This window comes from Grus americana, chromosome 1, assembly GCF_028858705.1.
Source record: "Grus americana isolate bGruAme1 chromosome 1, bGruAme1.mat, whole genome shotgun sequence".
NCBI lineage: Eukaryota > Metazoa > Chordata > Aves > Gruiformes > Gruidae > Grus > Grus americana.
In genome coordinates, this window is record NC_072852.1 from 70,522,678 (window position 1) to 70,547,914 (window position 25,237).

At 44.6% G+C, this 25,237-nt stretch overlaps 1 long non-coding RNA gene across 2 annotated transcripts; it reads left to right on the plus strand.

The window, feature by feature from the left end:
• Nucleotides 1–672: 672 nt before the first annotated feature.
• On the plus strand, nucleotides 673–20,990 carry LOC129201676 (uncharacterized). Of its 2 annotated transcripts, none has more exons than XR_008575461.1 (7): nucleotides 673–1,242; nucleotides 3,084–3,198; nucleotides 6,065–6,296; nucleotides 6,367–6,560; nucleotides 6,702–6,965; nucleotides 7,038–7,556; nucleotides 20,589–20,990. It is a non-coding gene; the product is annotated as an uncharacterized LOC129201676 (long non-coding RNA). The 2 variants fall into 2 exon arrangements; XR_008575462.1 differs by lacking the exon at nucleotides 673–1,242 and adding an exon at nucleotides 2,127–2,980.
• The last annotated feature ends 4,247 nt before the right edge of the window (nucleotides 20,991–25,237 follow it).

Genomic DNA, 25,237 nt, shown 5'->3' on the forward strand with positions numbered 1-25,237 from the left:
GAGTTCCTGTGGAGAAGCAAGCAAGATGTTACAGTGGGGTGGCAGCTACTGAGCAGACGTTTGGGATGGCTAAGTAATTTATCAAAGGCAAAAGAGACTGGTCCCTACAAGTGGGGAATTGGACATATCCTCTTTGAGTTGCCAGACCTCTCTGGCCAGTTTTTCAAACAGGTTTTCAGATTTTTTCAGACAGTTTTTCCACAGCCGAGACACAGGCCTATAGGGAGGAAGATTTTCTTCATACTGTCAGAGCCACTTCATCCACTGTTGGTGCCTCTTCACCTTTGCAGTCCGTTACTGCCAGTGAGGAGGTGTTATGATGATGGTGCGATCTGTACAAACCTCTGCCACATGGGTCGAGTACATTGGACTTCATCAGGATCTGTGGGACAACCGCGCGTTGTCTGGGTCATAATAAACCATCTCGCGCATGGCTAATCCCCTCAGGTACTGGATACCTCTCTCCATGGCAGTCCACTTGCCTGGATGACATACAACATCTTCACTGAAGGGATACCTTTCCCTCATGCCTGACAGAAGTCACGTCCAGAGGCTGAAGGCTTGGGTCCCTTTTCCAATCACTTTGTCAATGTATCCTTCCCTAGACAGGGATCCTAGCTGCTTGGCTTCCCTACCCTCTAATTCCGAGCTACTGGCCCTGTTATCCCAGCATCGGAGCAGCCAGGTGACAAATTGCTCACCTGGCTGGTGGCTGAAATCTTTGCACGTATCTCACAGCTCACTCGGGGACAGGCATCGGTTGGTTATCTCTGATTCTGTCTCTTCCTTCTGTTCTTGTGATGGTCGTGGTTCGTCGTCATCCTTTACTAAACAAGTTGACTTTTGTGCCCATTTTTTCTAGTGTATAGGGACAACTGATACTGATATGGGTTGGTTCTCTGGTTCAGCTGCAGTGCTTATCGCTGGGGTTTGAGTAGCCACAGTGTATGTCACAGGGGTTGGAGTAGCTGCAGTGCTTCTCACTGGACTTTGAGTAGCCACAGTGCCTGTTGCAGGGGTTTGAGTAGCTGCAGTGCCTGTTGCAAGCATTGATCTCTGGGTGGTATTCTTAAATAGTTGTTTAACCCTAAACAAGACCTGAACCACATTCAGGAGACCTGGCAATAGAAATACGCTCATCCGAACATCCCAAGGATATTCAACATTCTCAAGAGCTGGAGAAGAAGGGGAAGGTGAAGGAAGATGTCTCCCCCAACATACTGGGTCTCCAAGGAGAAAGAGGTAAAAAGTGTAATTATTAATAGCTTCTGACAGATGGTTCTCCAAGTCCAGAGATGAAACCACTGCTGTGGCTCTGCTCTGCATGCCACCCGCCACTGCTGATTACAGATACCATACTGGTCTGGTGATCAATGATTTTATCATACCATAAGCCAGTGGCACACAGTACAGCAGAGTGATAACCTTAATCCAATGCCCAGAGGTGACAAACCACACAAACACTGATAACCTGTATATATGGCAAGTAAGGTTTCTGCAGCAAATTGGTTGTTGGCAGGACTCATTTTAGTTCAGATAGTGCTTTAAAAAAAAAAAAAAAGAAAAAACCCAAGTACTTTGATTTTCTTTTTTAGTATCCTTGACATCCATTTTAGGGAAAAAAAAAAAACTAAACTAAAAGACATTTCCATACAGGTTCAAAGGCACTTTATGGAGTTCAATACACTTAATAGCCAAAAGATGCATTAAATGAAGGTGGAATATGAATTGGCACCTGAGACCCCTACCTTGCACCCTTTGCTTGTGGGTGCAGGGGCTCCATTTTGGATCCAGCCTGGGCACCAGGCCTAGTCTGAGCCTGAGCTGTGCCGCAGGTGTGCAGGTCCGCAGCCCTGCCTCTGCCCTGCTTCCTGGCTGGAGCTTGGCCCGGTGTTGCAACGTGGTCTAGTGGAGGGTGTCCCTGGCTGCAGCAGGGGTTGGAACTAGATGATCTTTGAGGTCCCCTCCAACCCAAACCATTCTATGATTCTATCTCTAGCCTTGTGTCTGGCCCCTTTCCTCCTGCTCCTGATGAGATTCCCTGCGTGGACCCAGACTTGGTTGATCTCTCGCCCTGCATGGGGCTGTCAGTGGACCTGGTCAGCAGCCCCCAGACCTGCCCGTTGTGGTCAGCCCCCTGGGACTGTACCCGCTGGTGAGGGCACAGCCTGTGTTGGGGCTGCTCCTGGAACCCGGCTCGTCCCCACTTCTGGAGCAGCTCCACTCCTGCTGCTCCCCAAAATCAAGTTAGTACCATGATGATCATTTAAAACATCAAGAGCTAATACAGTTGGTACTTGGTTTTTAAGCTTGAGAACACACAGTGGACGGTTTTATTCCTGTGCACTATTTCTAAAGTCTTAAACTTGATTATGCATTTTTATTCAAATGTTCTGCTCTTTCAAAGGACTAAACAGTGCGAATCTGCCCAGGGTATTTGGAAGCAGTATAAAAATACGAGTAATATTGGCAACCCGGTGCTGTTATTTTTGCAGTTTATTTTAATTAGTAACCAAACTTAAATATAATTTTTCAACTCTGTATTTTTTTATTCCAAATCTTTAATGTCTTCCAGATCCACTCCAGGTTCACTGGACTGGGTGGTAACTAAGTCTTAATTTTGATCCAGAGGAAACTGCCATGCCCATTTTGAGCATTCCTTACTTGCTTACTTTTGCTCTTTTATTTTTAGCTGTATTTTGTATTGCATTTCTCTCTCTTTGTGTATTTTAAAATTGTTTTAGACTTCTCATTTTTATATGGCATTGATTCTTGGCACTGAGGTTGAAGTCTGGAATTGAGAAAACTATGAAATTACTGCATCAGCACAACCACTTGAAAGTCTCTGTTATGTACTCGGCCCTGTGTTTGCCAAACCTCTGCTCAACCACTGTGCAGGATCCGACATAATATATTCCTCAGCCGGGGAAGAGAGAGGAAGAGAGAGGGGAGAGAGTACCAATCACTCATCATTTACCTGGTTAGCTGTGGTCCAGATTTTGCCTACTGAGTCCTGAAACGCCACGCGGTCAAAGCTTTCCCTTGTAAGTGAAACACTAAAAGCAAACCCCCCTTTTTTTTAGTATGTCCTGCACCGAAGGATCCTTCTGCAAGAAATCTGTTTTACCAAGTGGAAGTGCAGCAGTACTGATTGCTGCTGCTTTGTTCAGATGTGGATTTCCCTCGAAAACACCCAAGGTGGGCAAAGTTCTGGGCTGATACTCTGTGCATGGAAATGTCGTGGCTTTGAAATCTCATGCTTTGCATCTTCTTGAGAAGCTGGAAACATGAAGGGAAAGTCTATATGCTTAGGAAGGAGAGGTTCTTCAGTTTGCCAGTGAGACTCTATGTCAAAAAGGAGGTCTGACTGTAGCTCTGACAAGCCCCGGGTGACACGGACACAGCATGGGACAGAGGCCTGGGCTTGGTGGGTGGCTACCGCGTGGCTAGCAAAGCTGAAGAGCCCCTCATTAGGCAGGCACAGCCGCCTCGGGCTGTTTGCAGCTGGGAGTGCATAGGAGGCAGCTGCACGGCCAACACAGAACCTGGGGGAGGTCACTGTTGTGTCCTCCCCAAAGGCTGCATCCTCCTCACCCTGCCCTTCCTTACTTTCTCCCACATTTGGTGGCACCACCACCTCTCCTCTGCTCTGCTCTGCTAACTCAAGCAGCAGAGGCCTGCACTTCTGGTGAGGGAAATGCCAAGGTAATGATTTAGCCTGTAAAACCAGAAATCTTTACGCTGCAGGCGCTATCTACACAAACCCCATTTCTGAGTCATTGCAGACTGTCTCCGGCAGTCTCGGGGGTTAAAGCGAAGGAGCGTCTCTCTGGGTGCGAGGAGTCACAGGTTGCTGACTGGGTGATCATCTCAACCGTATTGCCGAGTGCAGACTGAAAATGGGTGCCACCTGGTACGAGATGGATGCTGATGGCCCACCACTGCTTTCTGCCATTTGCAGTCCTTCCCCTGCGTGCGTGCATCGTGCGCGCATGTGTGAAACAACCAAAGCACTGAACGCGTGAATGTGTGATGCGCCCGCAGTGCACGGCCGCATAGCGTGCTGTGCTGACGGGATGTTGCCTCCATCCCATCGCTGGAGAGAGGGTGTCCCCCCGCCCTCAGCAGGGGCTTGTCCCCAGGGAAGGACTTGGCTTCTCCCCTCTCAAAGGCCTCATGGCGAGCAAGCTCCAGCCCCCAGACCTCACTGAGCCTCTCCTGAAAGTGGCTTGGCCAGGAGCAGGGTGAGGAGGGCTAGCAGCCACGCTGGCACAGCAGGCAGCTGGCAGCAAGGGGGCATCGTGTTCCCAGAGTGTTACTGTTTCCCTTGATGTTAAATTGATATACAATGGAGTATTATAGATGTTCCTTCTACGTCTTAGCCACAGTTAGAGGACTTGTGTTATTAATGCCAAGTGTAATAAAAATGTTTTCTAATCTTGACTGAATTTCTGCTTCTTCCTGCCATCTTACGTTTTACTGCTTTTTTTCCCTTCCAGCACTTCTCTTTCTATCATGATTCTTGCATGCCTCATCTTCCATTGACCCTGTCCCTTTCTAGAGCTTTCTTCAGTTGGTTGCAAAGTGCATTTTGAATTTTTTCTCTTCCTTTATTAACGTGTTTGTTTATTTACAAAGGAACAGTGAGGGAGTGCTTGGGGAAGATCTTCACTTCTTCATTTTGCTTTAATATTCTGTCATCTCATATCGCCTCCTCCTTTCTGCATCGTGGAAACCCATAAGAATCTCTGGACTGATGACAGCGCCGTCTGGCTCTGGCCAGATTGTCCTGTCCTGTGGCCTTTGTCTTGCAAATAACCCGAGCCTTGCAGATTATTGGATGTGCAACACCCTCAAATTCAGTTGATTAATCCATGCAAAATGGAGGTATTACCCTAAAATCCAAACCAGCACTGTGTCTACATTTGTTTCTGCCCAGAGCACCAAAGAAGCAAAAAGTCAGACAATTAGAAAGGGGACATCTGTAAAGTGTGGGGTCTCCACATCTTTGAGGGGAGTGATGAAAGGGGGAGGTTTGAAAAAAATACTGTGATGAAAAAAGGCTTATAAAAATTCCATGTCCTGTTACAGACCCAAATTGATCCAAATCCTTGTCTTTCTTTACTGTTTTCTTCTCTAGTGCATAATTTGAGAGAGGGTTCAAATATTTCAAATATTTCTGAAAGATCGGAAAATCTGACAACATTTTTACTGAACTTTTTACAGGAAATCTTTCTGATATTTTTTTTCTTTTTCTTTTCCTTGCTACTGGCTACAGAAGCTTCATCCATGTAATAATAGCAACGTGTGCCAGAGTAGAACCATGCGTTTACCTCGCGCAAGTTCCCAAGTCACTTTTCAGACCATATATAGGGATCATTCCCTTACCTCTCGGGCAGGAGGCAGGGTGCCACTTCACAGTGCCAGCTGCACTTCTCTGCAGGCCTGCGGAGGGGAAGCGAAGAGGCATTTTTCCTACTGGATGACAATGGAAATTCTTACGCAGGCAGAAATGTGGTTACCTCAGCCATAATTTACAGGGACACCCAGGACTCCCTCTCGGAAAAGAAATGTGCTAAAGGGTGTTTAATAACCAGAAATATTCAGGGCGTCTGTATAACATGTTGGCCATAGGACAATGGTCTCCCCCTTCCCTGAGAAGTCATCACGGGATTAATTTAAAGTAGCAATAAGCATATTGGGAGGCAGTAGAAAGATCAAAGGACAGTAAGTATTACAGCTGTTTTCCAAAGTATTTTATGCACAGGGTGAGCATGTCCGATCCTCTGCTCGATGGAGCTGATGGTCACATAAAACACTGCTTCATGGGTCAGCAGGGCCAAGATGCTGGAGGTAACTTTGATATTAGTCTTTCTCTCTAACCATCTGTCTGTCATCATCAATAACCTTCCCAATGATTTACCATCCAGGTCCTTGCTTGATCTCTGTCCAAAACTCATTGTTTGCAATGTTAAAGTCATTCATCAGCCATTTCTCAAGCTAGATTTGGGGACAAAATAAATAAATAAAATTAAAAAAAAAGTTTAATGGTTTTCTCTGTAAGAAAGAAGCTGGTGAGACAGAGGGGACTGCCTGGGAGTGTCCAGAGCCAGCCAGCACTGCTTTAATATGTGGCCGAATGGAAAAACGGGCCTCAGGTGAGCCCTGGGAGACATCAGCAGCCTGCGTGCGGTGAGGAGCACCGGTGGGTGCCTGGATCCCAGGCATGGAGGGGGGAAGCCAAGGCAGCAGATGAGAACAGAGAAGAAGGAAGGAGCATTTGCAGAAGCAAATAGGTATCTAAAGGGTTTGTTTGGCTCAGCCTCTGCCTTTTTTCTTTTTTTACATCTTGTTCTTTCCTCATAGACAAGGAGCACTGCTCACTGCTTCCCTCTTCAACCGTGATACTCTTCCTTATCATGGCTCGTCCCTCGCCCAGAAAAATTCAGTAGGGCCAAATGTCTTCAGGGAAGAGGGTGGCTACTCTCATGCTTACTTTATGTGAGGATCATTTATCAAAACACCTGTCCCTTTGGACGAGAGGCATCCTGAGGAAACAGGTAATACTCCATCTGACGTGGAGTGCCACAAATGGAGATGGTTCCCAGGTCAGAGTGGAAATAACTTTTACTGCAGTCAAATATTTAAACTATCCCTGCTAATCCTGAGCTGCTGCAGTGCTTGGTTTAAACTAATTATAGTTTCCCAGCAACACAGAGCACCAGGTGGACCCTGAAAAACTCTGGTGACAAGACAGACTGCCCGAGGCTGAGGGTGGTACAGCTGAGGAGTGGCCAATGGTGCAGTGAACTTGAGCCTAAGCAAGCAATGGTGACTATGTTGACTGCAGTCCAGAGGCACTCAAAGACTCAAAGAGGAGACAGACGTCCAGTTTATGGGAGCATCATGCAAACATAAGTGAAGAGGGGACAAGAGCCCAGCCTGTGACTGGGTTCAAAGACCAGGTATTTGAGGGGAAAGAAGGGAGGTAGGGTGATGAAAATATCTGAATTTTCCTCCTTTTAAACTTTCCACAGGGTGGAGGGCAGAGTACACACGGGTTGTGGATGAAATACAGCCATGGAGATAAAGTGGTAGTAGAAACCTACAACAGGAGCAAGAACCCCTCTGCACCCAGCAGCAGCACATGGTAGAGTGCTACCTGAAACGTCTCGTCAAAATCTTGTGTATTGCCAGGCACTGGCTGGCAAAGATGAGAGGCTGAGGGCCCCTTGCGACCAGGAACACAGTCCATGTCCCCATGAAGACAGTCTTGGGTACAACCATAGCTGCCCTGAGGGCTGCATAGCATCTGCCCCAGCAGAAGATCTGTGCGAGTGTCAGTACCTAATGATCTGGGTGGAAATGGGGCGTTTCAGCCCTTTCTGTTCCCTTCCTGAATCTACTGCAGGGTGGGCGATCTTCCAAAAAGAGAAGTATAACTGATGATATGTCCCTTAGAGGTCCAAGATGCTGCCAACTCTGCTCCATCATCAAACCCAGCTGAGGTGCTGCAGATGTTTCCTAGAAAGGGCCGAGAGAGCCTCAGTAAGAAGGTGGGTTTTGTGGGGTAAGAGAGTGTTAAGCAGCAAAGTAAGGAAAGGGAGAAGCAGCACGAAAAAGGTTTCTGTTTTCTGTTTTGGTCAGGAAAACAGTTTTGTGTTTGGAAGATAAACCAAGCCCCGAGGAGAAGGAGCTAGTCCAGGCTCTGTGGGTGGTGTCAGCCCTTCCCCGGTTGCAGAGATGGGCCAACACTGTACAATGGAGTGCATTTTTTTATGTGCTTGGACTGCTTCAAAATGCTTTTTATTTTAAACCTTGATGTGTGCTTTGCCCCAAGGGATTAATGTTGTTTGAACTGTTTTGTTCAGCTCAAAATAGAAAGCCGACCACGAGTGAGCTTGTGTGTAAAATTCACCGGTGTGCGTGGGTTGCGTGGCACTGGCCTTGCCACACTCAACAGGCGTAGTGGGGGTGTGAGAATCTGGTCCGGTTTGCTGCTGCAACTGTGGCTTTGGTGGAAGAGGAACGTTTGGGGTCATGTGCAGTCACGGATGGTTGGCTGTGTAACTGTTTCCTCATCAGGAAATGATGTTCCAGGTAGGGGGAGTTTCAGGGGGGAGGAACACCCACTGAGTACCCACACAGCAGTGCAGGTCCTCGTGTGCTGCCTTTATCTGCTGGCAGCTTAATTCCGGAGAAATTACACGGCATTAGCAACAGGCTGCCCATATAGATGTTGGCTGAACGAATGCCCCAGAGAGGGCTCTGTACCAGGTGAGGGCACCAGGATGCCTTAGAGATAACACCATCTTCCTGAACACCCCAGCTGCTGTACAAAAGTTCGGTTGATTGAAAGGGGCCTTTAAATAGGGAAACTGGTCCATGAGGCTTCATGTTTTCTCCCACAATGACTCAATTTTTCTGCTCATAGTATGATGAATCGCAGTTTGTAAATTTGCCAGCCCTGGTGTAATGCATCCTCAGATAAATGTTATGGGGGTTCCTTTTTTTTTTTGGTGTGCATTTGTTTTTTAACTACAGTTGGCAGGGTGGTAACTGGTTACTTCAAGTCAGTAGACTCAATGGTACGCAGCCTGAATTTCTCCCTGCTTTCTTAAAGTGGTCTTGGATAGCTATGTGAAACCGCACTTTCACAAATGCCTACTACCCTGCGCTTCTCTGTGACAGCAACTTCTGCTATTAGAAACTTTGTAGTGTGTGTACTGTAGCTACATAACTTAATTAAAACGATGATGAGCAATTTCATTCAGCCTCCATAGCCACGAGATGATGGTGATCAGCAGTTATATTAAAAAGATGAGTTGAACTCTGACTCCTTTTGCTGCAGGTTGTAGACTTGCCAACCCAGTTACTTTCTGGAAGTAGCTTATTGTTTTTCTTGGCAATTTAGTGGCCTAGTCAGTTCTAGACATCTAGCTGCTGTGTATTACCAGATCAATTTGTGCACCTATGATTGGTTTGAAAAGTGGCCGCTGCACATTCATGAAGACCCCAGCATGGATGCATTTGGCTTGCTGTGTGTGAACAGGCTGGTTCTGCATGCTGGTGTCTGACCTCCTTGTTGCTGACAGGCCTGAATTGTGCTAGTACTTTGTGGCAAGACTGTTCCTGCATCATGCACAGTGCTTGGGGTTCCAGCTGATGGAGCCAGAATCCAAGATCTTGCATCACCACAGGTAATACTGGATGATGGTCAACAAACACTACAGGGTTTTGCCATTCAGCTGCAGCTTTGTGCATAGGTGAAAGGTGATCCAGAGCTTGCTTATCCTGCCATGCACACTAAATGAAAATTGAGCAAACATTGTCCTTCGTAAGAATGTCAGATGTGTTTCCTAATGAGATCTCGCAGGACAGGATGCACACTTATTTTGCATGTACATGACAAAGTCAAGAGATATGAATCTTTTTAATGTCTATACCGCTCAAGTTCAAAAGCAAATGCTAGTCCCCAGAGTGTGATGTGTTGCCATTTTAGAGCTGTGACTTAGTATTTCCATCCATTGTGTCGAAAACCTGTTGCACTGTAGGGATGAAAAACACAACCCATTGTGCTCAGAAGGAAGAACAATACTTGAACAAAGACGTGGCTTTTTGTTCTTCTGTCCTTAAGTAAGCCAAGCCCACCATCTAGAAGATATTTAAGAAATCCAGCTGAACAGAGAGCATAACGAGTGTTCACATTGTGTTCTGTCACTTTAAGATGCCTAATAGCCTTGGCAGTCTTATTTTAGGTCATGTCGCTAGGGAGAAGCTGACATACAAGTAAGGAGGACCCAGTGCATAGTCTGACGTGGTGCGGGATGGATAAAGCAAACAATCACGAGTCCCCCTGTAGCAATCTTGCTTTATGGAGTTGGCAAAGAAATACGCTCTCTACGAGTACCAGCTAAAGACCTCAGTGCTGCTGTGGGAATTTCTCTCTAGTTTTATATTCCCCAAATCCACTTTTGGCACCTCCGGCAACTGCAGAGTTGAAGGGATAAAGGCAGCTCGTTAGAGGCCTAATCCAAACCCCATGGATGTCGCTGAGAGTTTGTGCCAGCAATGGGACTTGGTTGAGTTTAGTTATGAGCGTTTATCTTTTCTCCACGTGTATGGATAGCTGTGATTTAACTACTAGTGAGTCCCACCACCTGCCCCTTCTCTAAGGGCCATCTGCAGGGTTCAAAGTAGTGAGTTTTACCTCCCCCTCTCTCGTAAAGACTCATCCTTTGTTTTTCTCTGCATCTATTAGCCAAAAAGACACTATCTAAAGTGAAAACACATTCCGTTATTGTAGTTTTGCTCCTTGGAATGTTATGACACATCCCTCAGATACCGGCTTTGTTAACTGTCAACAAATTAGTGTCCTTTCACTCCCAGCATGTGGACTCACAGATCCTCTTGGCCCCTGCCATTACAGAGAGCAGCGCTGTGCGTCCAGCTGAGGCTGCAGTCCAGGGAACGCTCCCTTTCCCGACCTTCTGCCCCAACATCCACCTTCTCCGTGGCTGAACGACAGGATGGCAAGTCAGCATCCCTGCAGCTAGGAAGGCTTCCTCTCCTTCTGTAGCATCAGGAGAAGATGACTGGCACTGAATTTACTCACTGTTGCCAGCAGAACTTGAGGCAAAAAATATCGGGCCCAGTCCTGAACCAATTTGGCTATTCCTCCCATCCAGATTTATTTTATATACTTTATAAAAGCAGATGAAGGTCTTGAACAATATCACTCGTACTTGCAGCAAAAAGTCTGTCTGAAAGGCCAACCCAGCAGTGCTATACACCATGCTGAGAAACTGGTGTTAAATGGGGGAAACCACAGCCTACGAAGGCAGGAGAAGGGGAAAAAAACCCACAACTTATCTCTATCTCTTATCTCTATCTCTGTTCAGTTAGAGAATTGGAGTGGAGAGAAAGCCCGAGCGAAATTTTCTGCGCCATCCTCCGGTCTTAAGTTATGGCTCAACAAGGGTCTGAGCCTGTTTTGCTTAAACAGATTAGCCAGAGGACCACCCTTTCGCTCCCTCGGTGACCCACAAGGTCCCTTTGGAAACGTGACGCCATGCCAGGCTGAGCGGTTGGGCTGGAAGAGGCGAAGGGCGGCTGGGCTCTGCCCTGCGGCTCGCTGCAAGAGCTGCCTCTGCAGTGTGGTCAGTAAATGCTCATGTAAGTAGGCCTGCTCTCAGGATTTAAATCAGTGTGAGAGATACCAGGATCTGGGTCCTTGCGATCCGGGGATTATAAACCAGTTATTTCAGTCACATGATTAGAATTTAGATAAACAGTCGGTGAGTAACCAAGGCATGTCCCCCAAATACAGTGAGTCAGACACACCATTTAAGGGAAATGAGAGGGGAATAGCTTCGTTCCAGCTCAAGGCTTATCCCAAAAGCATTCCAGCCCTTGGCTTGAGGCACTGGCAGGAGGAAGCTTAGTCTTGCAGGCTTCTTCACTCACTTTTACCTGCAAAATAATTATGCAACTTCACTGCTGTACCACAGCCCGCCAGGCAGCACGGTACCTTTATGATATGCTCACGTAGTTTTCTGAAGTAGCTCCTCTGTATGCCCAAGGTCAATAAATAATCGCATTAATTGTGCGTGGAAGCCCTACTTTCTGCTTTCTGCTGAAGAGCGTAAGCAGCCGAATGAGACTTTGAAAGCAACCTTCTGACTTTTCTCGGTTAGAGATCTAAATTTTAGAAACAGATGTACCGTATCTGATTTTTTGTGGCCCTCAAGCAATGAGGCTGACCATGACAGTACAACAGAGTGAGGGAAGGGGAACTGGACATGCTTGTTAGTCAACTCTGCTTTCATGTCTCCCTCTGATTATGCGTCCTGACTTTCCTTCTCTTGTTCGCTGTTTTGAGGGACAAAAGGTAAAATCAGGGTGAATTTAGACATGGAGAGAATGGGTTTTTTGTATTTTAATGCCAGTCTTGTCTTTTAATGCATGGAAATTGCTGCCTGGTCTCCTGTGAAGTCAGTTTACGCTAAGGTCAAAGTCTTGCAAATATTCAATTAGGAGACCAGTCAAGTATGTGGGATTAAGTTGTTTATATAAATGTTTGCAGAACCAGAGTGTGAGTTCACAGGCAGGCATGGGAGCTTTGTTTCCCAGCTGATCCATAAAAAGGGTCAAGCACAGTATACTGATAAATGCAGTATACTGACAAAAAGCCGGCTAGCCTCAATCCAGTCCTGACTGGAGCTTCCAGTACCGATTCCCTGTTGTTTATCAAGGTTAAGTTGGAGGCTGATGAGATTGCAGGAGGTATTATTTAAAAACAAATTCAGTCTCTTTGCTGGGCACCACTGCACGGCTTTACACATATATTGGCAGGTGAGAGTGTAAAAGTAGATTCTGCTTTAAGTAAACCGAGAGCTCCCACCAACCACCAAGAAGCAGCCCTGGTGTGAGCTGCAAGAGCAAGCCAGAGTGGAAGAGGCCCCATGGAATAAGGTCTGAAGATACAAGGTAGCATCGCTCCCCAGAGTTTTCTGCATTCGCTCCTCTCTGTTTCTGCTTCTGGTACCAAACTCCTGAAAGAAGCTAGAGAAAGTGCCCGGTTTTCAAACCAGGGGAAGATGGAGGAGAAAATTAACTCCTCTTGTGGGGAGAAGCAAATGCTTTCTCAACTCCAGCTTGAATTTTGGTGAGCTGTGGCAGGTCTGATGGAGAGTAAGTACAGTGGAAGACAAAACTAAGCAAGGGAGTAAAAGGTGAAAAGAGGAGCATTTCACACATTTATGTTTCTACAATGTAATTCTGGGGTGGTGTTATTTTTACAAGAAATTTCTACAATCTCTCAGGAAATAGAGAAAATGCAAGGACTCCAATGTTCTGAAAACATTTGGTGCCTGTTTCCCTGCTTTCTGTGCGGGTCAGGGCAGGAAGAGATGAAGCCATCAGTGAGCAAACAGGACTTTACCGAACCCCAGTGTGCCAGAAGGAGGAGTGACTGTATTATGCTTGGTTTTTTCCCTGTGAGTAGCTGGCATGAGACTATAGGGAAGTCCCTGATGCCCTTGTATATTTTTTAGGGTAGTTTCTTTGGACAGCTTGTGGTTATGCTGTTGAGGATATTCAACTGGTATCTTTTGAGATGAAAGGTGCTGTGTCAGTGCAATATGTTGCTTTTGTTGCTTTAATTTGTTTTTAAGCACTGGTATCTATACTGGAGTTATTAATAGACTGAATTGTCCAAGCAGGGATTCTTGAACCCTCCTGCTGCAAAATACATATTCTATTCCCGATGCTACAACATATACAGCTATGTTATAGCTAGTACAGTCTGTTTTTCACTAAGTGCATCAGTGAACAATGTTTAAACAAAGTTTTTTTTTTTAAAAAAAAAGAAAAGTACTGGCAACAAAGAGATGACTTATCATTTGCAACTTTAAAAAGGAGCCTGCAGCTATACAAATCTGGAAATAATATAAACTTAACCCACAGGACTGTTGCATTGGTTTTAGAAGAGCTTACTTTAAAGCTGGTATGTGGGCTCACTAAGAGACTGAGTGGTTGGCAAGGATGCTAACGATTTATGGAATGTGTCTTTGGAAAGGATTAAAGCAAAAAACATGTTGCTTCTTACCAGCTCTGAGCTAGGAATATAGCTCTAAGGGGCGAGCGTTAAATTTTAAGCATCCAGTATGTAAAGCTTTTAAAGAATAAACTTTTTTCTTTCCTTGCCCTGGTGCTTGGGATCAAATTCAGTCCAGACCGGATAGACTAAAAATCATTCCCATCTGACGTCCAGGAAAAGGTCAGGAGTTAAAGGAGTACTGGCAGTGGTGAAGCAGTTCCCAGCTTGCGTAAGTACTATTTGTGAACTGCCCAAGATAACAGTCAGCATTTTAGCTCTAAATGTCCCAAGCCTCATATAACTGCTCCTCTTCATTTTCTCCCTCTAAGCTGATTTTTAAAACTGCTTTGCACCAAGTAAAAGCACAATTAAAACTGAAGCCTGAGAACTCAGTTAAAATGCAAAATCCCTATGATTTGGTTGGGAAATCTTTAATTTCCTATGTCCATTGGCTCTGTAATGACTCTCTCTGCCTTAGGTACTCGCAGCACAGCCCCTCACTGTGTTGTCCTCTTTCTGTGGCATTCCCTGTCCTAGGCTCTGTCTGAAAAGACAGTGACAAATCTCTCTAATTGGCACCATCTTTGTCTCATAGATTCCCTGTTACTAATGAAAACAACTCCATATTTTCCCTCTGTGCGTGTGAGCAGATGCGTTGTTGCATCTGTGTGTGTTTGCAGAAGGCACTAAGACAGGACTGGCTGCCAAACCCAACTTTCTGCCCACTATGGAGGAGAGGAGAGGCATGGTGCTGTTCTCAGCCGAAAAGTCGGCGCTAACTGTCCAAGTGCTGCGTCCCCTTGGGAACCAGCGTTTCACTGCTCTAGTGGGGTGTGTGCATGGAGAAGTCACCCCCCTCCCCGCCCCGCAGTAGCTCCTGTGAGCTCCCATGAGCTCCCGCAGTAGCTCCCATGAGCTCTCTTCAAACATCAGATGAATGCTGTAGTTTGGGTTTGGTGCAAATGGCAGAGCTTTTCCCCAGAACGTGTGTTGCAACGGGCTGTGCTCACCTATTGTGTCATTCCTAAGTGCAGGGGTAGGTTCAGAAAGATGCAAAGTGAAAGTCTGCTCTCTGTCAGGGAGAGCCTGCTGCCACTAGCAATGCGACAGCCATGGTTATCGGGCATCTCACAGTACTGGTAGTCCAAAATGCAAAACTACAGCCACTTGCACGATGTGAAGGTAGATGCTGTTGGTGATGGCACATGTAGATTTAAAGACAACAGCTGTTAGAAATAACTTCCAAGAGGAACAATGTCCCTTTTCTTGCAAGCATGGCTGCCATGCCCTAGTCATCTGCTCTTTCTCCACATGCTCATTTGGTTACGCAAAAAGAGACCTGGTTCATGGTGACACAGCAGTGTGATGTGTTATCTGTTACCTGTCAGCTTCCATGTCTGTCTTGGTGACTTCAGGGGTGAAATCACAGATAGAAGTCTGACCCTCAGGTGCAGAGCTGGGGGGGCTTTGGAGGTAGGGGATCACCTTAGTGGGTCTGAGTAATTTTGGAGGGCTTTCACTGACCACAGCAGTTTCTTAGCAGCATCCTTCCCCTAAGAGAATTGTGTCTGTCTTTCTGACCGTTCATGAAATCCAGAATCCAGTTCTGTGGAGGCAGTGTGAATACACAAGACAGGATGGGCTCAGTTTAGGGATGATCCACATTAAAGCCTTCCTCCTGAATTTGCACCAAGTGGCCTGACTGTCTTTGTGATCTCACTTTGAAATCCTTGATGGCTTACTATAGAAACTGGCTGTGATAGGATTTGTGTATGACTTAATTTTCAGTGTTTAGGAAATATTCTGATGTGCTTGCTTTGACAATGAACGTGTGCATCTGTACCATAAAAGCATGATATCCCATATTAATTGTGAGGCTCTGAGAAGGAATAATATGGCTAAAATGTAGAGACAAGCATCTCTTTCTTCCTTAAAGTGAAAATCCTAAAGCTATGCCTTCTACGTTTAGAATAAGTGAATTTGCCTCTAATTGAATGACATGATATTGAAAGCTCATCTTTTTTTCCCCATGTTACTTACACTGATAAAGTCCCAGAAAAGGTGGTAACATGTGCTCATTGTTAGGGCCCTGAGGGCACTAACACGCTGTAATGTCCCTGACCAGCTTCACCTGAGGCCTCCATCCACACCCATGGGCCCAGGAGCCCCATTTAAGCTCAGCTCCAGACCATCAGTCCTTCCCTAGGCCAAGTTTCAGGAATGTTGGTCTCTGGGCTTGTATTTGGCTCTGCCTCCTGAGTGGACATCAGACCTGCGCTGTTGGTAGCTCTGTCCTGGATGGGGCCCTATGGTGTGCCTTGTCTTGTGTTTCCAGTCCTCTGTCTTTGTCACCTGCTGCTCCTAAGGGGGTTCCCAGGATGGGCCCTGGACTTGGTTTGCTGCTTGCTGTGGCTGGAGCTGTTGATGGACCCTGTTACCAGCACTCTGTGTGGGACTACCTGACCTGTGTGCTGCTTCTGCTGCATTGGCCTTGGCTCCTGGCTTGTCTGTGCTTAGGAAATTTTGTGCTAAAGTGCTTGGCTTGGCTCCTCTGTGCTTTGCTAAGGTAAGACGAGAATGTGTGGCTACTAACAAAGTTAAAAATATGAACTTGAAATTAATCTGGTAATGATAGAATTAGTAAAGCCTGATTTTATTTTTTTTCTCTCCTATGGTTTTATGATTATGGTGTTTTGCAGGTATTTCCCATTTCCTTCTCTCACACAGAATATCTGCACAGCTGCCTTTGTACATCCCCCAGTTGCTGGCTGAGTGAAAGAAAATAATGTAATATGGCTGGCTTCAAGTTGCAGGTGTGCTGCTCAGCTACTTGAAAGGTCAAACAGCACAGATAACCTGTGAATTAAAGCTGTAGCCTTGCTCTCAGTATGGATCCCCATTTGCATCCTTAGGATTTTTTTATTTCTTCTTCTATTCACAAAACCTGAAAGAATTTAATAGCTTCTGAGCAATTCTTTCAAATTGATTTAAAATTGGTTATTTGTGAAATGTAAATTTCCCTGCAGGGAAGGGATGAAAGGAATAATGGGTGGGCAGAAGTCAGGCTGACTGTTTCCACAGGTGACTATGATGAAAGGGCATCCATGCTTTTAGTGAGAAAAGGGTTGGGGTGAATTCCTATGAATTTCATAGAAGTTTTTCTTTCTAGATTTGGGGGAGTAAGGGGTGTGACCTTACTGAGTCTGGGCTAATATAGAGTTACTAAATCTAGAGAAAGAGATAGAGTGAAGAAGCAGGTCAAGGGACTGATGAGAGAAGGAAAAGAAAGGCCTGCCTTGGCTCAACACAGGATGAAAAGTGAAGAAATTCAATTTGAGAGACGTTAATATGGGCAAAGCTATCACAATGGGCATGGGCTGTGAATATGCCTGTACTGTCATCTGCCCCCATCCTTGAGGTGGTGAACCCTCTGCCTGTGTGTGATGCTATGTGTGTGTGCTGGGGGGCTGGGTTTTCCAGGCATTAGGTAGCTTTTGAAGGTTTGATGCTAAGCACATGCCCAACAGTGTCAGGACTTCTCATGAGGAAGGCTGCCCTATGGTCAGGAGTAATTCCCCAGTGTCTGCCCAGAAGATGTTTTTACAAAGCAAAAGAAACTCAGTTGAGTAGAGTGGAGATGACATTCCTGCTAAAAGTGGTGTGGTGTTCCTGCTGAACTGCTAATAAAGCCTGGAGTGGAACATAAAGATAGCCCAGACAAAGAACTTTGTCTTCCTGGGGAAGCATTTCCCTGGGGAAGCAGACTCTGTTCAAGGGCCTTGAATACTTGTGGTCTCTTTTGGTACTGAAGATTTTGCTAAGATGTGGCTCACTGCGGCAGGAAGAGACATGGTGATACATTGGTGTTTGGAGGTGCTTTGTCTGTGGGGTGACTGGCTGCAAAAGACCAAAACTTGATCAAGGAGAGTGATGGAGCCAAGAGATCTGGTCAGAATCAGTAATGCTGAAAGCACGTGGTCTTAGTGATGGATGTACAAGACCAGAGCAAGCAATGCTTCTGCCAGAGGCTGCAAATGGCTCTGGATTGTGGATGTTCACTGGTTAGTGTCAGCCACCTCACTTGGAGGTCCAGCGGAGAAGAAGGTTGGACAGACATTGCTGGATATTTGCACCAGTGAATGATGAACTGAGTAAACTGTTGGCTACCAAAGATACTAGTAGGTGTTTCATGTTGCCTGGGTCTGCTGGTGTTTGTCAGATGCTCTGGGCAGAATTCTTGATGTCTGAGCCTTTGCTTGCTGACTGAATACTGCATTTTTGAGGAGTTTATTTGACTAAATGTCTACAGAGTTGGGAAAAAAATCACACCTGGCACTTTAATTGCCTCTATAAACAATATTTTGAGATGGTGGCAAAACGAGCTTCAAAACACTGTCAATAAGAAGTATCCTTGCAAAGTCCGTGCTATGTTGAATGATCCTTGAAGAGGTAAACAGTACTTGGGACATGTAGAGTCAGCAAGGCTCACTTAACCTTGCACATGGTCAGGTCTCCTTAAGTGCTGATGTGTGTCTTGGCAGGGGTGACCACAAAGTCCTAGAGGAAGTACCAGAGAAGGAGGTATATCTTTGAAATGTGCTGGATGTGCCAAACTGGGAGGTGATGCTTGCCCACTGCTCAGCTGTCAAAGGAGATATGCTCTAGGATCTGGATCCAGTATAGCAGCTGCAGGCAGGACTGTAGCTTGTTTTTTTGGTCAAAGCTGTCCTACCTTTTGATTTATTTACAGACAAACCAGGCTTTTAAGACCTGGCCATCTCCTTTCTGCAATTGATCAGTCTCTTAAGACAGATGGACTGACTAAAGAGGAGTTGTGCTTGCTTTTTCTCTTACCAGCAGCTTCTACTGTTCCATGGCTGCAGTCACCTTTCTTCTGACAGCTCCATACAGCTTAATGCTGCTCCCAGGGATGCACACATACTGCAGAGCTGTAGGCTGTTTTTATTGCAGCATGTTAATTGTTATTAATGGGAAAAAATAATTGAGTCCAGTGATGAGACTGTTCTAGGATTAGAAAGGGTTTCCAGACTGGAATGGTGGAAGGAAGATTGATTGCTAGAGATGAGGCAGCTAACTTGTAGAAATGATCATGAATCTTGGTATGTTTGCAAGGATGTTAGATGGAAAAAAGGAAATGTTTGGTTTAAGTTCTTGAATCCTTTCAAGGAGACTTGTGTTGGAAGGGCTTTAACCAGCCCTTTAAGAGTTCAGTGACATGAATAGTTTTAAGTGCCGCAGTCCTACATCCAATATTTTTTCAGGCAAAGAAAGGTGCTCTTAAGGAACAAACACCTTGCCTGCACCAAAAGGCAGATGGAGCTGAAGATGGTACAAAGTATTCATAATACCTGGAGTGTTACTCTCCAGGTGCACCCTACTGTCTTTTGTGTCAGTGGTCCTGGACTCATTAGAGATGTGGACTATTGCAGAGGAGTTGCGCAAGTCACCCTGGCTGTGCAGTCAATGCAAGTTTTATCTTGTTCCCTTGTTTAGACCTTTCTGAAAAGGGCAATGTAGGAAGGCTGAGCTAGTTCATGTGAAGTTACAGGTTCAAGAACCGAGCTGTCCTTATGCTTTTTCTGCTGTGGCTTTACTGCTCTTATGACCCCCTAGTAAACCCTCTGGAAAAGAACCTGAAGCTAATTATGAGGGTCACTTTTGTAGCATTGGCTAAATGGGAAATGAAATTTCTTCCCATTTGCATAAACAGAGGTCTGGCAGCAGCTGCAGCTCACTGTGTCTTACTGGAAAACAAAAGGGACAAGGTCTGAAATATGTTTCACAAGAAATCCATTTGTTTAAAAAGAGGGTTTACAGATCTGTGTGCCTAGATAAGAAATATGTGCCTTAATGTGATTCTCTGCTACCCTTAGTTCTGAGGGAGGTCTTCAGAGATCTGATCCAGGGCTGAATTTTCAAAGCTGTGTAAGGACATGTAACACTTAATGCCCTAACACCCTGCCTCTCCTATTGCTGCACAACTAATAATGTGAAATTAAATTGATTAGATGACATTATTACCTCAGGAAAGGGATACTTAGGTTGCCTTTTGTGTTATGATGTAATTATGGGCATTATGGTTTATTTTGGCAACCGTTTGGGCTTGAAAAAATCATGTTTAATTTTAAGTGAAAACAATTGGATCTCTTACACTATCTATAGCTGATTTTTAGTAGATTACTTGCCTGTAAAGGAGATTTCATTGTTCACTGAAGATGGTTTGTAACTGCATGGTAGACCTGATTAAATTTGATCATTGCTGGATTTCAGCATTCAAAAATCCAAACCTAGATCTGAAGTCAGTTCTACTGTCCGGACTGAAGTGTAAAAAGGGTAGGTGTGACAGGGAGTTTATCCAATATTGACAACACTGAACATTCCAGTAACATGAGTCAGGCTCCTCCCAAATTCTGTACTTGGCTTAAGCTAATGAGACTGAGTTATCCATTTTTTTTCTGTTCGCTTGTGAACATTTAGGGCTATGTGTAGGTTATATTTTAACTTTTCCCTCTGCAATAGTAAGTCCATAGTTTCCAAGGAAGCCTGCAATTCTCACATGAGCTTTTGTCTCCAGGTGCTCTCAAAATATTGCCAATTGTTGGAAAACTTGAAATAAAATGTTATTAGGCCTTCTGACTTAAGCTAGAACAATGGATCTGTTAAATATATATAGTTAATGTTAGGGTAGCCTGTGGGAGTTGGGTTTGAGAATTCCATTCAGTTTCTTTTATTTCATATGTACATTTATGTTCTTACTGAGTAAGCAGTGGTTACTGCATAACTGGGAGATAGGGGTAGGTCTGATACCTCTGTATAGTATTGTATTAATTTTAAGCTGTGGTTTTTGGTCAATAAAGAATACTTACTTTCTCTGTTTATTATAGTCTATATCTGATGGTCTGGTGAATGTTTCCCTGGTGCTTGGTCCTAGCAGTCTTTATGCCATATTCTTTTCTGCTCTCCTCAGTTTTGCACTTTTACTGCCCTGTCCCGTGATATCTGAAAGCATCGACAGTTCCTCATCGCTTGGTATCCTGTGAGGACAGGAGATGCTCATTTCACTGAAAGTGAGAACCTAGCAGCCTCAGATGACCAGGATGCTTGCCCAGATCATGCAGTAAGATGTTTTCAATGGCAGGAGCAAATTGTGGGAATCTTGACTTCCAAGGCTCGTTTACACTGGGAATGTTTTCCAATCAGTTGTGGAAGTACTATAGAACCTGGTGAAGGCTTCCCTAACTGCTTGCATTTTATAGCATGACTCCAAGCACACATGGATGTAACCGGACCTTCTCCCAAGAACTAGCTAAAATTAAGCAAGATCTAATCAGACCATAAATAATTTTACCTGAACCAATTCTAACTTCTGTGAAACCACACTTGCAAAACAGTGTTTCTGTTTCTCCTGCTCCAACCACAGGAGAATGTGTGCTCACAGGAAAGGACTCTGCTGTTTTCAGTTTATCAATAAAGTGTGCTCAGTCTGGCATTTTTTTACACGTGTGTTTTATTGCAGCGTACTTTGTTAATTCTTCAGTCTCTCTCTTTTCAAGCTAGACAAACCCATGTAATCAATCTCAGATCCAGTGTTCTGCTTACCTGCTGTTGCCCAAACCCATAGACTGTTTGCCCTCAAGCTTTTTCGTCTTTTGGCAGCTGCTCTCATTCCAATTACAAAATATCCTTGGAAATTCAATACCTCATTTTTCTATTACTTAAATTATGGCTCACATTGTAGTTCAATGAATTTAATTAAAGCATTTCCTTACACACATGGTGTCCATGTGGACAGGGAATAAGAACTTTTAATCTTAAAACTAGGCATATGTAATAATTACAAAAGATTGTTCTTTCTTATTACATCCTTCAGGTAAGAAGAATGTTCATATTGCCTGGAGGAAGACATAATCTGTATGAGCTGGCTTTAAATCCTTAGGTAGCAGAGGGAATAATCTGTTTTAAATAATGGATGACCATATTGTAAGTTGTGACCTAGTTTGAAAGTCTAGAAGTAAAAAAAAAACCATGGGCCTAACCAAATGTTTGGGCTATTGTGTAGAAACGCTGCCAAACAGCGCTGAAACCTGGGACACAGGCATCCTCTTCTAGAACTAGTGGTGATAGTTGGGTGGAGATCACCACCTCTATAGCTGTTGGCTAGGATGCACATGTGACCCATTTCAGTCCAGTGAGCCAGGTTAGTGTAAGCAGTGGAAACAGCTGTCTGTCAATAATTTGGATCTTTTGAATAGCAGTGGGCTAGGAAGTAGTGTTAGTGAAGGTGGAGGGAATCATCTTGCATGGATGGAGCTGGACCTAAAAGTTCACTCACAGCCTTGAACTCTCTGCTCTTAGCCATGCTATTTTACAAAATAAAAAGTGAACATGTGGATTGTACCTATCAAGGACCTTCTGCTGAAGTAGGATGCAGTGTGAACTGCAGCCAGGTGTGAGTGAGCTGTGAAATCAAAGCCCTGTGCTGCCTCCGTGCACCAGCAGTCCCTGAGCTGCTGTTGCAGCTTTCCTCAATTCGTGTTTGCTACCCGTGGTTGTCTCAGTCCCTGTATTTCCAGGACTGGGCTGCTAACTCACTTGGTTAGGAAACTCAGACCTTCGTGGGATATCGGAGGGGTGGACCAGGACTGCAGAGCTGGGGGCTACCCAGTGGGGTTGTGGGGGCCACCCCCCTTCCCATGCTACCTCAGCCCCAGGGCCCTCCCCAGAGTTACTGGCTGCTGAAAGGGGATTAGGGTAAAAAAAACCCAACTCACTAGGATTAACAGATCTGAGTGTTAATTTTGTGGTAGGAGTTTATGAGTCTCTAGAAGATCCAAAGTTGGTGTGTAAGCTTTCCTTTTGAGGAAGGTATGATTTTTTTACTTTACCTTCTAATGCACTGAAGAGGATGCTCAACTGATAGCAGTCCCTCTCTTCCCCTCTCCACCTTCCTGCAAGTCTGTTGGTTAAATTTGATTGAAGCTAGCCAAAGATGGCATGTTCAATATCCCTTGTTTTAATAAAAGGAAATGAAACAACAAAAAACCACCCCACCCCAGCATCTGTATACAAGACAAATGAAGGCTACAGATGCAGCATGAACTTGATGTGTATTTGTTTGGTTTGTCCCACGAGCTGTCTGGTCAGCCTAGGACTGAGGTGGTCCCTCAGCCCTTGTTACTCCATTGGATGCTGTCTCTTGGCTGGCTGGTGGTGGCTGGGGACCACATTGGGAGGTGAAGGTGCACAGATGTTTGTTCCCCAGCCAAGGGGAAGTGAATTTACAAGTGAAGAAAGAAGCGAGGGCTGATGTTGTTATGGAAATGGGGCTGAAGAAGCTGCAGATACTTTGGTGGTGCTGGGAAGTGAAGTTTAAGGATGTGGACTATAATCCATAAGCAGCTGGCCTTCAGTGGTGCTCTTGCTTCTGTGATGACTCGCTCTGTTTCCATTGGAGTGTATAAGTTGTCATTATGGATCTGGCTAGTGGCATGTGAAGTCTGCTAACATCTCCGAATGGACAGCATCAGATGTATCAAGAGAAAATTGTAGCTGACAGTTGTGGAATAGCTACTTAGGACTAAGCAGTGGCTCCTGTAAGTCAATCTTCCTTTCCTGCCCTTGGATGCAGCTTCTCGTTTATTGCTGTTGCCTTCAGGAATAGAGGATATTATGCTTTCAAGGGTGTGTGAACGTTTGGGATGGCTGAAGCTTCTCTTGTCCCAGACAGAGGTTGACCCTGTGACTCTCTGCAGTAGAGTCTCTTTGCTCTCTTGTCAAGCCTGGAGTGTTTAACTTTTTTTCTCCCCATTCTATGGGCTTTTTTAGAAAAATTACAAAGTAAATGCAAACCCAGCTACTGCATATTTAAGATAACACAAATAAACGCTTGCAACAAATTCATTGGGGAAGTTGCCGTTACATTTGATATACAATCAAACCTTCAAAAGACAGGAAACTTGAAAATTGTGAAATATGCAAATTCAGCTCTGAACCATGTAGTTGACTTTACTGGTTTTTGATGGTTTTGCAAAGCAGTTTTCTCAATCGCCTTCTTAATGTAAGTGATTCTATTTCACCATGATTATGCCACAATATGGAGCTGACCTAACAACTTTGCATTTCAGCAAGATGACTCATCCCAAATGTAAACCACTGCTTGCACTGAAAAAAAACCCCTGTAGTTCACTAGGTTCTTCCCTTCTTCATAGCTCCAATTGTGGATATGGAGACTGCTTGTCTCTTCTACTTTGGAAACTGGAGATTGGTTTGCATAACTTTGAGAGTAGTTTAGTGGCTTCTCTTGGGCAGTTATTGCTAAATGAAAGAAAATACATTCATATTTCAAATTCTCAGTAATTGTGGGCAATTCTGATGTATTAAAGTTATGCTGGTCATGCTCTTTCCTGAATGCAGAGTAGCAAGAGGAACATTCAGGGCACAAATTTAGTATGTTACTAGTGAAGTATGTTTCTCAGCAAGAGATGAAGTGTGCTGTGCAGCAAATGCTGTTATAACACCTTAAAGGCAGGGTAGTCAGTGGGATTGTCTACACGCAACAGCTTGTGATAACGTTGAGTTAAACCATTGCTGTAGTATGTACTAAGTAAAAATAATTGTTACTGATAAATTAGTTATGTACACAACTACAGTACCTCTGAACTTTAGAAACAAGTGTCAGTTATAACAGTTGTCTTTGCTGAAATATCCTAACAAGGAAGCTACTTTAAGCTAAATGTAATCAATGGTTAGCTTGTAATCAATAGCTTGTTTTCCTACAATGTAAATATTTTGTAGTGCTTTCATTTGCAATGATTTTAAAGTATATGTCAACAGTAACTACTTTTTCAGCTACCAAAATAGTCGTGTCTGCTTGAAGTACGGCGCCAGTGTGACTTTACTATGTTTTAATTTCTCCTTTGCCTTTCCATGATATCAGGGAGAACAAATGTGTTACCAGCTGCACTGGGCACAAATAGATCCCGGTTGCATCTGGCAAGAATTTTGGGGAAATCTACTGTGAAGCAAAACTTGGAAGAACTTGTTCTACTTCAATAGTGATAAACTTCCAAAACTTGGGTTTCCTGAACCCTTTGGACATAAAAAACCCTATCGCTAATGAGTACTTTAAAAGGGGCCTCTTCAGTCAGTCTGCCTTTCCTTGGAGGATGTTGTCCTAAGCAATGAAAGCATGTACGGCGTGCTCTATTTATAACTTAGAAAACATATGTAGTACCAATGTCTTTGGCCACATTTCTTTTAATGTGTTTGCAGAGCAGTTACTAAGCTGTTCTGTTTTGGAAGTGCGAAAAAAATTATATGGGCTGTGCAACCTTCTCGCAAGCTCCTATATTTCAACAAGTAAAGACTGAAAGGATGTATCACACGTGTCCAGCCATGATGGCCTTTATTCAGAATCTGCTATATGCTGTGGGACTCGTTCTTTTGGCTTCAATATATGCTGGATGAGGGCCTTTGGCAGTATCACCATTAGCAGCATCTTTTACTCAGTGCATGTGCTAAATTTAAATGAAAATGTGTCAAAGAAATGCTGTTTGCATGTTACTCTTGAAAGCTGGGTGTAGTGGTGGGACATTCCCCTTGTCCCTCAACAAGCTG